We start from the raw sequence: 10894 nt of genomic DNA, 5'->3' as shown, positions 1-10894 counted from the left end.
GACCAGGCATCCTTTTTATTTGTAGCCCCACAGGGGACATTCCTAAACGAAAAAGTAAAGGCATAAGAGGGTCTGGGAGTTTTCCGACCAGCACCCTAAGGTTTGGGTCTTTTAATGTGCGTGGATGTGGTACAGATAAGAGTAAAAGGGAAGAGATAGGTAGTATGTTTGTGAGAAGAAAGATGGATGTGTTGGCTTTGAGTGAAACTAAGTTGAAAGGGAAGGGTGAGTGTAAGTTTGGGAGTGTAAGTGGGAGGTTATCAGGAGTGAAGAGAGGGCGAGGGAGGGAAGGGGTGGCTATTCTAGTAAGTGAAGAGATAGGTAAACGGGTAGTGGAGTGGAAGGAGGTTTCCTCAAGGATAATGCGGATGAAGGTGAAACTGGGAAAGGAGATAAGGGTCTTTGAAAGTGCATATGGGCCTGGCAGTGAGAAGAGTGTAGAAGAAAGGGAGGCCTTTTGGATAGATCTAAATGAGTGCATAGAGGATTTAGGGAGAAATGTCAATGTAATAGTACTGGGAGACCTTAATGCTAGGGTAGGAAATGGTCCAATTGATGGAGTGGTTGGGAAATGTGGAGTTCCAGGAAAGAATTGTAGTGGAGAGTTGATGGTGGAAATGTGTCTAGAAAGAGAGTTGATGATAGCAAATACAGTGTTTCGGAAGAAAGTCAAGCATAAGTACACATGGGAGAGGGTGGTAGATAGAGCGTTGATGGATTATGTAGTGGTAAATAGGATTATGATAGGAAGAGTTAAGGATGTACATGTGCTAAGGGGAGAGGGTGGGGGAATATCAGATCATTTTTTGGTGGAAGGTAAGTTGAGAGTGGAGGATAGATGGAGAAAGAGGAAAGGGACAAAAGGTAGGGAGGTGCTTAGAGTGAACTCTTTAAATGAAAAGAAAAAGGAGAAGGAGTACAAGAAGAAGCTGAAGGAGGATTGGGAGGGAGTGAAGGATAGAGTAGAGCTAGGTGTGGAGGAGGAATGGGGATGGTTCAAGGAGGGAGTCACAAAGTGTGGAACAAGAAGGACAGGAGGAAATAGAAGGAAGGGTAGTGAATGGTGGGATGAGGAAACAAAGAAGGTTGTAGAAGAGAAGAAGCGAGCTTTCACAGATTGGTTACAAAATAGGACGAGGGAATCACATGAGAGATACAAAGAAAAGAAAAGAGAAGTAAAGCAAAAGGTAAAGGAGGCAAAGAGGAGAGCAGATGTGAAGTGGGGTAATAGTATGACAGAAAATTTTGAAAGTAATAAAAAGATGTTTTGGAAAGAAATTAAGAGAAGAAGAGGAGGCGAATCAAGTAGAGAAGAAAGGGTAAAAGGTGCAGATGGAGAGATGATAATGGAAGAGAAGGCAGTAAGGGGAAGATGGGCAGAATATTTTAGGAAGTTGCTAAATGTGAAGGAGGATAGGGAGGGAAAGATAATTGCAGTGGGAAATGCTAAGAAAATGGCCGTGATGAGTGAGGAAAATGGAGGAGAAATAAGGAAGGATGAAGTGAAGGCAGTTGTTAAGATGATGAAAGCAGGTAAGGCACCTGGTCTGGATGGATGCCATGTCTCACACAGCATATGAGGACCCACACAGGAGAGAAGCCTTTCCAGTGTGACCTGTGCAATTCTGCTTTCTCAAAAAGGGCTCTCTCTTCCGGCATATGAGGACTCACACAGAAGAGAAGCCTTTCCAATGTGATATGTGCAACGCAGTTTTCTCATAAAAATATTGCCTCAAATTTCATATAATGACCCACACTGGAGAGGAGCCATTCCACTGTGGCCTGTGTGATAAAGTTTTCACACAAAAGTGTTTCCTCAAAAATCACATAACCCGCACAGGAGAGAAGCCTATCCAGTGTGAACTGTGCGACTCAGCTTTCTTAAGAAAGGGTTCTCTCAAGAAAGCTACAATGGGATTCAAATCCCATTGTAGCTTTCGTAGGAAAATTGTGAAATCTTCCTCAATTAAATATTTCCCTAACTTCAATACTGTGGTCGAGTGCAAACACTGGTTTTATTTCGGGAGTTTATTACATAGGTCTACACGCAAGCACGCTAAGTAGTCATCTGCCTCCAAGCGTTACTCGAGGCCTAGCCGGGGTATGGGCATGCTACGGTGACCTACTTTCCTGGTACTCTGTTGCCAGGTGGAACTTGTAGATAAAACAATACAAACATATAGGTATACACATAAGAATATACAGAAACAAGAGAACAATTACATATAATGAGGAATATGCGTGCAAAACGGTTAAGAGTAACGTTATACTAAATACCTTAATGCTATGACATATAAACTTGACAACAGCGCTTTACGCTTGAAGTGTCTCTTTAGCTACGTACATAATCGGTTATATAATTGTGTATATGGCACTTATATAATGTAATGACAACATAGGCTTACTTATACATAACATTTATAATAAATATATATTGAGGTACTACATGTATGATAAAGGAGTATTACATATACAATAAAATAGGGTTACGTATACAATAAATATATGCAATAACTAAGTAAAGAAATTAATTACTACAATACCTCAAAAGATCAGTGGCCCCCAGATTGTATTACAACGATAGCAGTCAATAAATTAATGTCAAGAACTGTCGGACAAAATACCACAAACTGTTCATCCTTGACCCAAGCACATCAAGGGCATGTAACCTGACCCCCCCCCCCCCACAGACACACACACTTTCCCCCGTCCCCTATTCTATAGTCCTCACCACCTCATTTATACCTGTACTCTATCTTGTAACTATTCTGCTGAAGAGGACTACGGATAGTAGTCGAAATATACAATTTTCCTGTACTTCTGATATTATTTCTCCGATAGTGGGTTTAAAGTATATATCCAAATAACTTTCTCCTAAACTTTTTTTTTTTTTTTTTTTTTTTTTTTGTAAGTTTGGGAGTGTAACTGGGAGGTTATCAGGAGTGAAGAGAGGGCGAGGGAGGGAAGGGGTGGCTATTCTAGTAAGTGAAGAGATAGATAAACGGGTAGTGGAGTGGAAGGAGGTTTCCTCAAGGATAATGTGGATGAAGGTGAAACTGGGAAAGATGTGGGTCTTTGCAAGTGCATATGGGCCTGGCAGTGAGAAGGGTGTAGAAGAAAGGGAGGCCTTTTGGATAGATTTAAATGAGTGCATAGAGGATTTAGGGAGAAATGTCAATGTAATAGTACTGGGAGACCTGAATGCTAGAGTAGGAAATGGTCCAATTGATGGAGTGGTTGGGAAATGTGGAGTTCCAGGAAAGAATCGTAGTGGAGAGTTGATGGTGGAAATGTGTCTAGAAAGAGAGTTGATGATAGCAAATACAGTGTTTCGGAAGAAAGTCAAGCATAAGTACAAATGGGAGAGGGTGGTAGATAGAGCGTTGATGGATTATGTAGTGGTAAATAGGATTATGTTAGGAAGAGTTAAAGGTCAGATATCAAGACTTCCGTAACTTTTTGTATTTACAGTTTAATGTACATAAAAAAGCATACTGACAGTATTCTATATAATTCCACAATCTACATCTTATCAAATTTGGCAAAAACAGTTGTTTGTCTTCATCTCATTGCGTCGTCTGCTATTCGAAACAACCCGCCCGTGCGCTTCGGGAACGTTCGGGGGATTCCGCGTTCATGACGTCACAGTTGCCAAACAATATTGTTATTCTGAGAGTGCATTGTATCGCTTTTGCATTGTCAGTCGTGTGTCGTCTCTTGAGTGTCTCAATTTTTATTTTATTTTATTGTCACAAAATTGTGATAATAATGGTGTACTGCGTTGCCGCAGGCTGCAACAATGGTGGTGGAAGTGGGAGGATTTTCTTTCAATTTTCTACGGAGCCAGCCCGACGATCGGAATGGATAGAAAGGTGAACAGAGCAGGCAAAAGACCGGGCAAACTGTGGGAGCCTTCGAAGTTTTCAGAACTTTGCTCTGACCACTTCGAAGAGGAATGCTTCGAAATGAATCTAGCGTTATCGATTGGATTTATGGAGAAGACCAGGAGACATCTAAAACCTGATGCCGTGCCCTCAATTTCTGCAGCTACTACAAAGCATTCCACGCCGAAACCAAAAAAGAAAAATAGGAGGTCAGCGTTTGATAAACGCCGGAGGCTTGAGGTACCGTAGGCAGTTTACTTTTTCTGACTCCATGCATCATGTGCATGCGTTAGGCTTCGGCCTATGCCTATATCAGAGAGGGCTTGTTATAAATTCCATGGACATGCAGGATGGCCTATATAGGCCTAGTAGGCCTAGTGAATTAAACTGGCCCTGAAGCCCTGAAGCCCCCCAAAAAAGTGACCAGCCCCCCCAACTGAAATGAGCAAATTGAAAATTTAAAACACTCATTGAAATAATTTTATTAAGTGGAATTTTTAATTGCCAGGGCTAAAGATTTCTCAGCCATCAGTGCTAGCCCTACCATTAAACCCCTCCCCTTCTGAAATGAGGATAATATATGTGTATTATCATATTACTATTAGCCCACCAAAAATTTGCTCAGCCCCCCCTTAGCCTCCCCAACTAAAAATTCCTGGCGCCGCCGCTGGACCGTAGGTATAATATATTGCAGATACCTATAAAAGACACTAAATCAGATGTAGTGTCTGAAAGACAATTGCGAACACGGTTTAATCATTGAAGCACTGACTAGGTTGTGTACAGCAGCAGTATTGCCATCACATAAACATGATAAAGAGTCAACAGACTACATGGTACATGACTTTGTAATCAAACTAACAGTGATTTCATAAGTCCACATTGCTTCCTGATATAAATATCACATGCCATTGCGTTCACATCAAACTTGGGGATATTTGAAACCACAGTATATATAATCCTCACTTTCCCACTGTGCACGAATTCGTGAGACTGCACAAGATGGCAATTTTTTTTTTTTTTTTTTTTTTTTTTTTTTTTTTTTTTTTTTTTTTTTTTTTTTTTTTTTTTTACCAAGGATGTGGTAAATCCATCTGGTGAAATGCCGGTAAGCAATATATCAGTATAGCCTGAAAGAAACAACTGCATAAATATTGATATTCATTTTATGTTTTTCCTTGTACATATCTATATTTTTGTGCTCTTTACTGTGTTTAGTAAAATAGAAAATACACAGTTGACAGTACTTATTAAAAGATTATTTGGCTTCATTTTATTTACATGTATTCATTCATTCATTCATTCCAGTATTTTAAATTAATAATCTCGATCTTGCAGGAAGAAATGGCCACAAGGCAATTCATATCATTTAATTTTCCCCCCATGCTTGGAATTTTAGAGAGAGACTGACAAATGATCGTCGACATAAAAACAAAGGACCCCATCCCATGCTTGCAATGATAGCCTAAATAAGGTAGGAATAATGCACTGAATTTCATACCAGTTGGTATTCCCAATCCTATGAGAGTGGTTAGATCTTTTGCGTTTGCGTCTAGGAGGGGTGGTAGGCCCATCTTGATTCTCGGCACCGTCTAAATCAACGTCGCCGTCGAATTCCGTCTCCTCCCCCGTGGTCTCGGGTTCTGAATCTGACAAATCGCTTTCCTCTTCTTCTTCGCTATTTTGTTCACTACTTTTTTCATCTTCACTTGCACTGTATTCCGACGAAGAAACGGGCTGTCCTATAATCAGTTCGAACTGGTAAGGCTTTACAATGCGATGTTCGGCGATATCAAACTCCTCTTCCTCTTCTTCCACCATACATACTATCCTTCCGAATTGGAATGCACAATGGGCCATTTTTGCGAACAAATTTGGATTAAAAACGAACATGAAGATGAATAACTCGATTGGAATGACTGAGCTGAACTACAGCGTGTGTTTCTTTGTCCGATTGTTTGGCAACTGTGACGTCACCGCCGGTTCACCTAGCGGCGATTACTGGTACTAATTACTAATCGACTAGAACATCTAGACTTCGGAAAAGTGGTATGTGAGGCGCAATTAAAAGTGAATTTTCTGAATAAATTCTTCTGTAACAGGTAAAAACTTTATTTGTATGCTTTTAAAAAGTACTTTTTCGAGCAATACGATGATTTTTAGCGAATGGTATATCTGTTGATATCTGACCTTTAAGGATGTACATGTGCTAAGGGGAGAGGGTGGGGGAATATCAGATCATTTTTTGGTGGAAGGTAAGTTGAGAGTGGAGGATAGATGGAGAAAGAATAAAGGGACAAAAGGTAGGGAGGTACTCAGAGTGAACTCTTTAAATGAAAAGAAAAAGAGAAGGAGTACGAAAAGAAGCTGAAGGAGGAGTGGGAGGGAGTGAAGGATAGAGTGGAGCTAGGTGTGGAGGAGGAATAGGGATGGTTCAAGGAGGGAGTAACAAAAAGTGCAATGATGGTCTGTGGAACAAGGACAGGAGGAAATAGAAGGAAGGGTAGTGAATGGTGGGATGAGGAAACAAAGAAGGTTGTAGAAGAGAAGAAGCGAGCTTTCACAGTTTGGTTATAAAATAGGACGAGGGAGTCATATGAGAGGTACAAAGAAAAGAAAAGAGAAGTAAAGAAAAAGGTAAAGGAGGCAAAGAGGAGAGCAGATGTGAAGTGGGGTAGGAGTATGACAGAAAATTTTGAAAGTAATAAAAAGATGTTTTGGAAAGAAATTAAGAGAGGAAGAGGAGGCGAATCAAGTAGAGAAGAAAAGGTAAAGGGTGCAGATGAAGAGATGATAATGGAAGAGAAGGCAGTAAGGGGAAGATGGGCAGAATATTTTAGGGAGTTGCTAAATGTGAAGGAGGATAGGGAGGGAAAGGTAGTTGCAGTGGGAAATGCTAAGAAAATGAGAGTGATGAGTGAGGAAAATGGAGGAGAAATAAGGAAGGATGAAGTGAAAGCAGTTGTTAAGATGATGAAAGCAGGTAAGACACCTGGTCTGGATGGATGCCATGCAGAATGTCTAAAAAAAGGAGGTACAGTGATGGTGGACTGGATGGTGAGGTTATTTAATGTTTGCTGGAGAGAGGGTAGAGTGCCGGAGGACTGGAGGAGTGCCTGTATAGTTCCACTTTACAAGGGAAAAGGGGTAAGTGTGAATGTAGTAGTTTCAGAGGGATTAGCTTGTTAAGTGTAGTTGGGAAGGCTTATGGGAGGATCTTAATTGAGAGGATTAGGAGAGGAACAGAGGGAGTAATTGGTGAGGAACAGTGTGGATTTAGGACAGGTAGAGGTTGTGTAGATCAGATCTTTGTGGTACGACAAATATGTGAGAAAGCTATAGGAAAGGGGAAGGATGTTTTTTTGGCTTTTATGGATCTGGAAAAGGCTTACGATAGGGTAGACAGAAAGGCACTGTGGGAGGTTATGCAGATATATGGGATAGGAGGAAAGCTTCTAGGAGCTATCAAGAGTTTTTATGGGTGTAGTAGAGCTTGTGTCAGGATTAGAAATGGAGAGTGAGTGGTTCGAGGTAAAGGTGAGACTTCGTCAAGGATGCGTTATGTCGCCCTGGCTGTTCAATCTTTACATGGATGGGGTAGTGCGAGAGGTAAACGCAAGGGTAGTGGGTCAGGGATTGGAGATGGTTAAAGAAAATGGAGAAAAGTGGGAGGTGAGCCAGCTGTTGTTTGCGGCGGACGACACTACGCTTGTGTCAGGATCGGAGGAGGGATTGAGAGAGTTGGTGACAGAGTTTGGGAGAGTATGTGATAGAAGAAAGCTAAAGATAAATGTGGGTAAAAGTAAGGTGATGAGATGTACAAGGGGTGAAAGTGGCAGTAGACTGGAAGTGAGCATTAAGGGAGAGCGACTGGAGGAAGTGGATAGTTTTAGATACTTGGGTGCAAATGTGGCAGGAAAAGGTGGAGTGAAGGTGGAGGTAGAATGTAGATTGAGAGAAGCGAGTAAATGCCTTGGTGGATTAAAGAGTGTAATGAAGAATAGACATTTGGGAATGGATGCTAAGAGGAGACTGTATGAAGGAGTGATTGTGCCAACAGCACTTTATGGGACAGAAACATGGAACATAAGAGAGGAAGAAAGAAGGAGTTTGAATGTGTTTGAGATGAGGTGTCTGAGAAGTATGATGGGGGTTACTAGGCTAGTTAGAGTGAGAAATGAGGAGGTGAGGAGAAGAACAGGGGTGGAAAGGGAGTTGGGAGATAGGGTGGATGAAAGAGTATTAGGATGGTTTGGACACATGGAAAGAATGAGTGAAGAAAGACTAGTAAAAGAGGTATGGAAGGCAGATGTGGGGGGAATGAACATGAGGGGACGTTCTAGGACGAGGTGGATGGATGGGGTGAAGGGGGCTTTGGGGAAGAGGGGAAAGTCTGTTGAGGAAGGACGGGAGAGGACAGAAGACAGGGGTGAATGGAGAATGGTTGTATGTGGAAGATGTTGTGATGCATGAGGTGGAATGGGCGGGGGGATGGGGGGTGAGGTAGTATGTGTGAGCAAAATTTGACGCAGCCCGAAGGGATTTCTCCCCGTCTTCTCCTTTTATGCATGGGGGGACGTAGAGGGGGGTTGCCGATTTAATGAAGCGGCCTTGCTGTGGATGTGTTGTGTCTTGCGACACTGCTTCTGACCCAGGGCAGTGGACAAGGTGCAGGGATGACCCGTCATCCAGGAGGTGCTAAGATGAGAGGGAGGGTGGAGGGGTGTGGAGTGTATTCAGGGATGGAATGGGTGGGGATGATTTTATGCCTTTTCCTTTTTGGGTACCTCCCTTGTAAGGGGGAAAAAGCCTTGGTATATGTAAGACTGTCTTTGAAAAATTAATTGTGTTGAAAAATAATAATGATAAATATTGAAATGCAAGAAGAGACACGTAACAACAACTTTTAACTCTAAAGAAGTGAGTTTTGCAAATATGTTTGCAAAGTATCTGCTTAATTACATGTATTATATATTATTCACTATTATTTGCATGAATTATTGGATACTGCTATTAATCTGCCTGAATTATTTTGTGCATTTTTGAGGGTTGCTTATATCTTTAAAATATAGTAGGTTAGCTTATTAGAATGAATTTCAAGTATATATTAGCAAACCCTGTAGGAGGGAAATAAGAAATTGGTCGGGACGACCAACGGTAGCTGCCGAGCCCTGTAAGAGGCCGGTGGATGGAAGTATAGATGAAAGTAGGGAAGAAATGAGATGGAGAGGTAGATGGAGAACGAATGCTAATCCAGGGTCAGTTGTTATGAATACTTATGAAAACAACGGTCGACGGCCGACAGGCGTCAAGGATAGCTGAGTCAGACTCGCGGCTCATATATATTTAAAAGTGCTGAGTGTAGGTTGAATGCGGAGTGTCGCCTGGTGTGTAATATTGTTTTGACTATTGTAACTGTAAGCGGACAAGCCATTTTTTGTTACGACATAATGCTTACATTGTGACATAGATTAGAAGAGTATAACAGCCTCTCCAATTGGAGAAAAAGGTGGAGGAGAAAAATCATTAGTGCAGAAAGGAAAAGTTACGCCCTTAAGGTGTGGCACTTGTTTGAGAAGTAAAAGACTATTGGATGAATGAAAGAGTGGTGTCAGAACGAAGATGGCTTGCCGTTATGTAGATAGTTCCGGGGGGGGGGGGTTCTCGAGGTGTACTGATTTAGACCAACAAGCTTCAGAACGACTACATCTATTTTATTCACCCCTCAAGAACTACTTTAGAACAAAGAGAATAGAAACGCTCTCTGAGGAGACGACGGGGGGTGACACAGGTCATTTGTATATAGATTGTACAGAGTGGGGGCCCGTACGTGTTGAGCTAGGCGCCGTCCTTTTAACGGAGGCTGGTGGGAACCCCGGTATCTTTTTCGAGTTTCTGACTGGCTGCCGGGTAGCTGGCCGAGACGTCTTTGCGAACTTTGCTTGCCAACTACAGCGATTATCAAGGCCTAACTCGAGTTGTGTGACGGCCAGTCTGGTTTTGACGAGCGGCGCGTCACCACACTCGTTTCTTCTCTCTACAACTTTCTTCGCTTCCTCATCCTACCACTCACTACCCCTCCTTCTATTTCCTCCTGTCCTCCTTGTTCCACACACCATCTTTGCACACCTTGTGACTCCCTCCTTGAACCATCCCCATTCCTCCTCCACTCCTAGTTCTACTCTCTCCTTCACTCCTCTCTCAGCTTCTGCTTGTACTCCTTCTCATTTTCTCTCTAATTTAAGCAGTTCACTCTAAGAATCTCCCTACCTTTTGTCCTTTTCCTCTTTCTCCATCTATCCTCCACTCTCAACTTACCTCCCAGAAAATTATCTGATATCTCCCAATATTAGTATAAAAAAAAAAAATCCATACTTCAGAGATAAAAATTGTAAACCAGTGTAATCAATCGTAGTCGCCAGGCGGATACTACAATAATTTTCTGTTTTTCGTAGGTAATAATAGGCCTAATAATAATAATAATAATAATAATAATAATAATAATAATAATAATAATAATAATAATAATAATAATAATAATAATAATAATAATAATAATAATAATAATAATAATAATAATAACAAGCCCACCGGCTGCGCCGGCCCGGCTACGCCGGGGGCCTTGGCCTGCGGCGCTGCGCCTTAGGCGCGGGCGCTGCGCGCCCTGGGCTACGCCCCTTTTTTGGAAAATAAAATATCAAAATCATATTGCTTTTTATTTCTTGTCAACATCTAGCTGTTCTCGCAAGTCATCTATATAGGCGATTTGTGCTGGTGTTAAATTTCCGTTCAAAATACCCTTTTTATATTTTTTTAATTATTTTTTTCCTTTAAGTAATAACTTTTTTTTACTTGCTTTTCTTGTTTCAAAAATTTGCGAATTGTTAAATATTTTGCATTGGCCTCTCTCCGTTCCTTTCTAGCCTCCTTCTTCTTCATTCGTTCTTCTTCCTCTTCGTGTTCTTCTTCTTCGAGTTCTTCTTCTTCGAGTTCTTCTTCTTTGAGTTCTT

This window comes from Oratosquilla oratoria, chromosome 12 (assembly GCF_046742065.1).
Source record: "Oratosquilla oratoria isolate Oo_2021 chromosome 12, ASM4674206v1, whole genome shotgun sequence".
Taxonomy (NCBI): Eukaryota; Metazoa; Arthropoda; class Malacostraca; order Stomatopoda; family Squillidae; genus Oratosquilla; species Oratosquilla oratoria.
The sequence above is the reverse complement of the archived record's forward strand: the minus strand, read 5'-3'. Positions refer to the sequence as shown.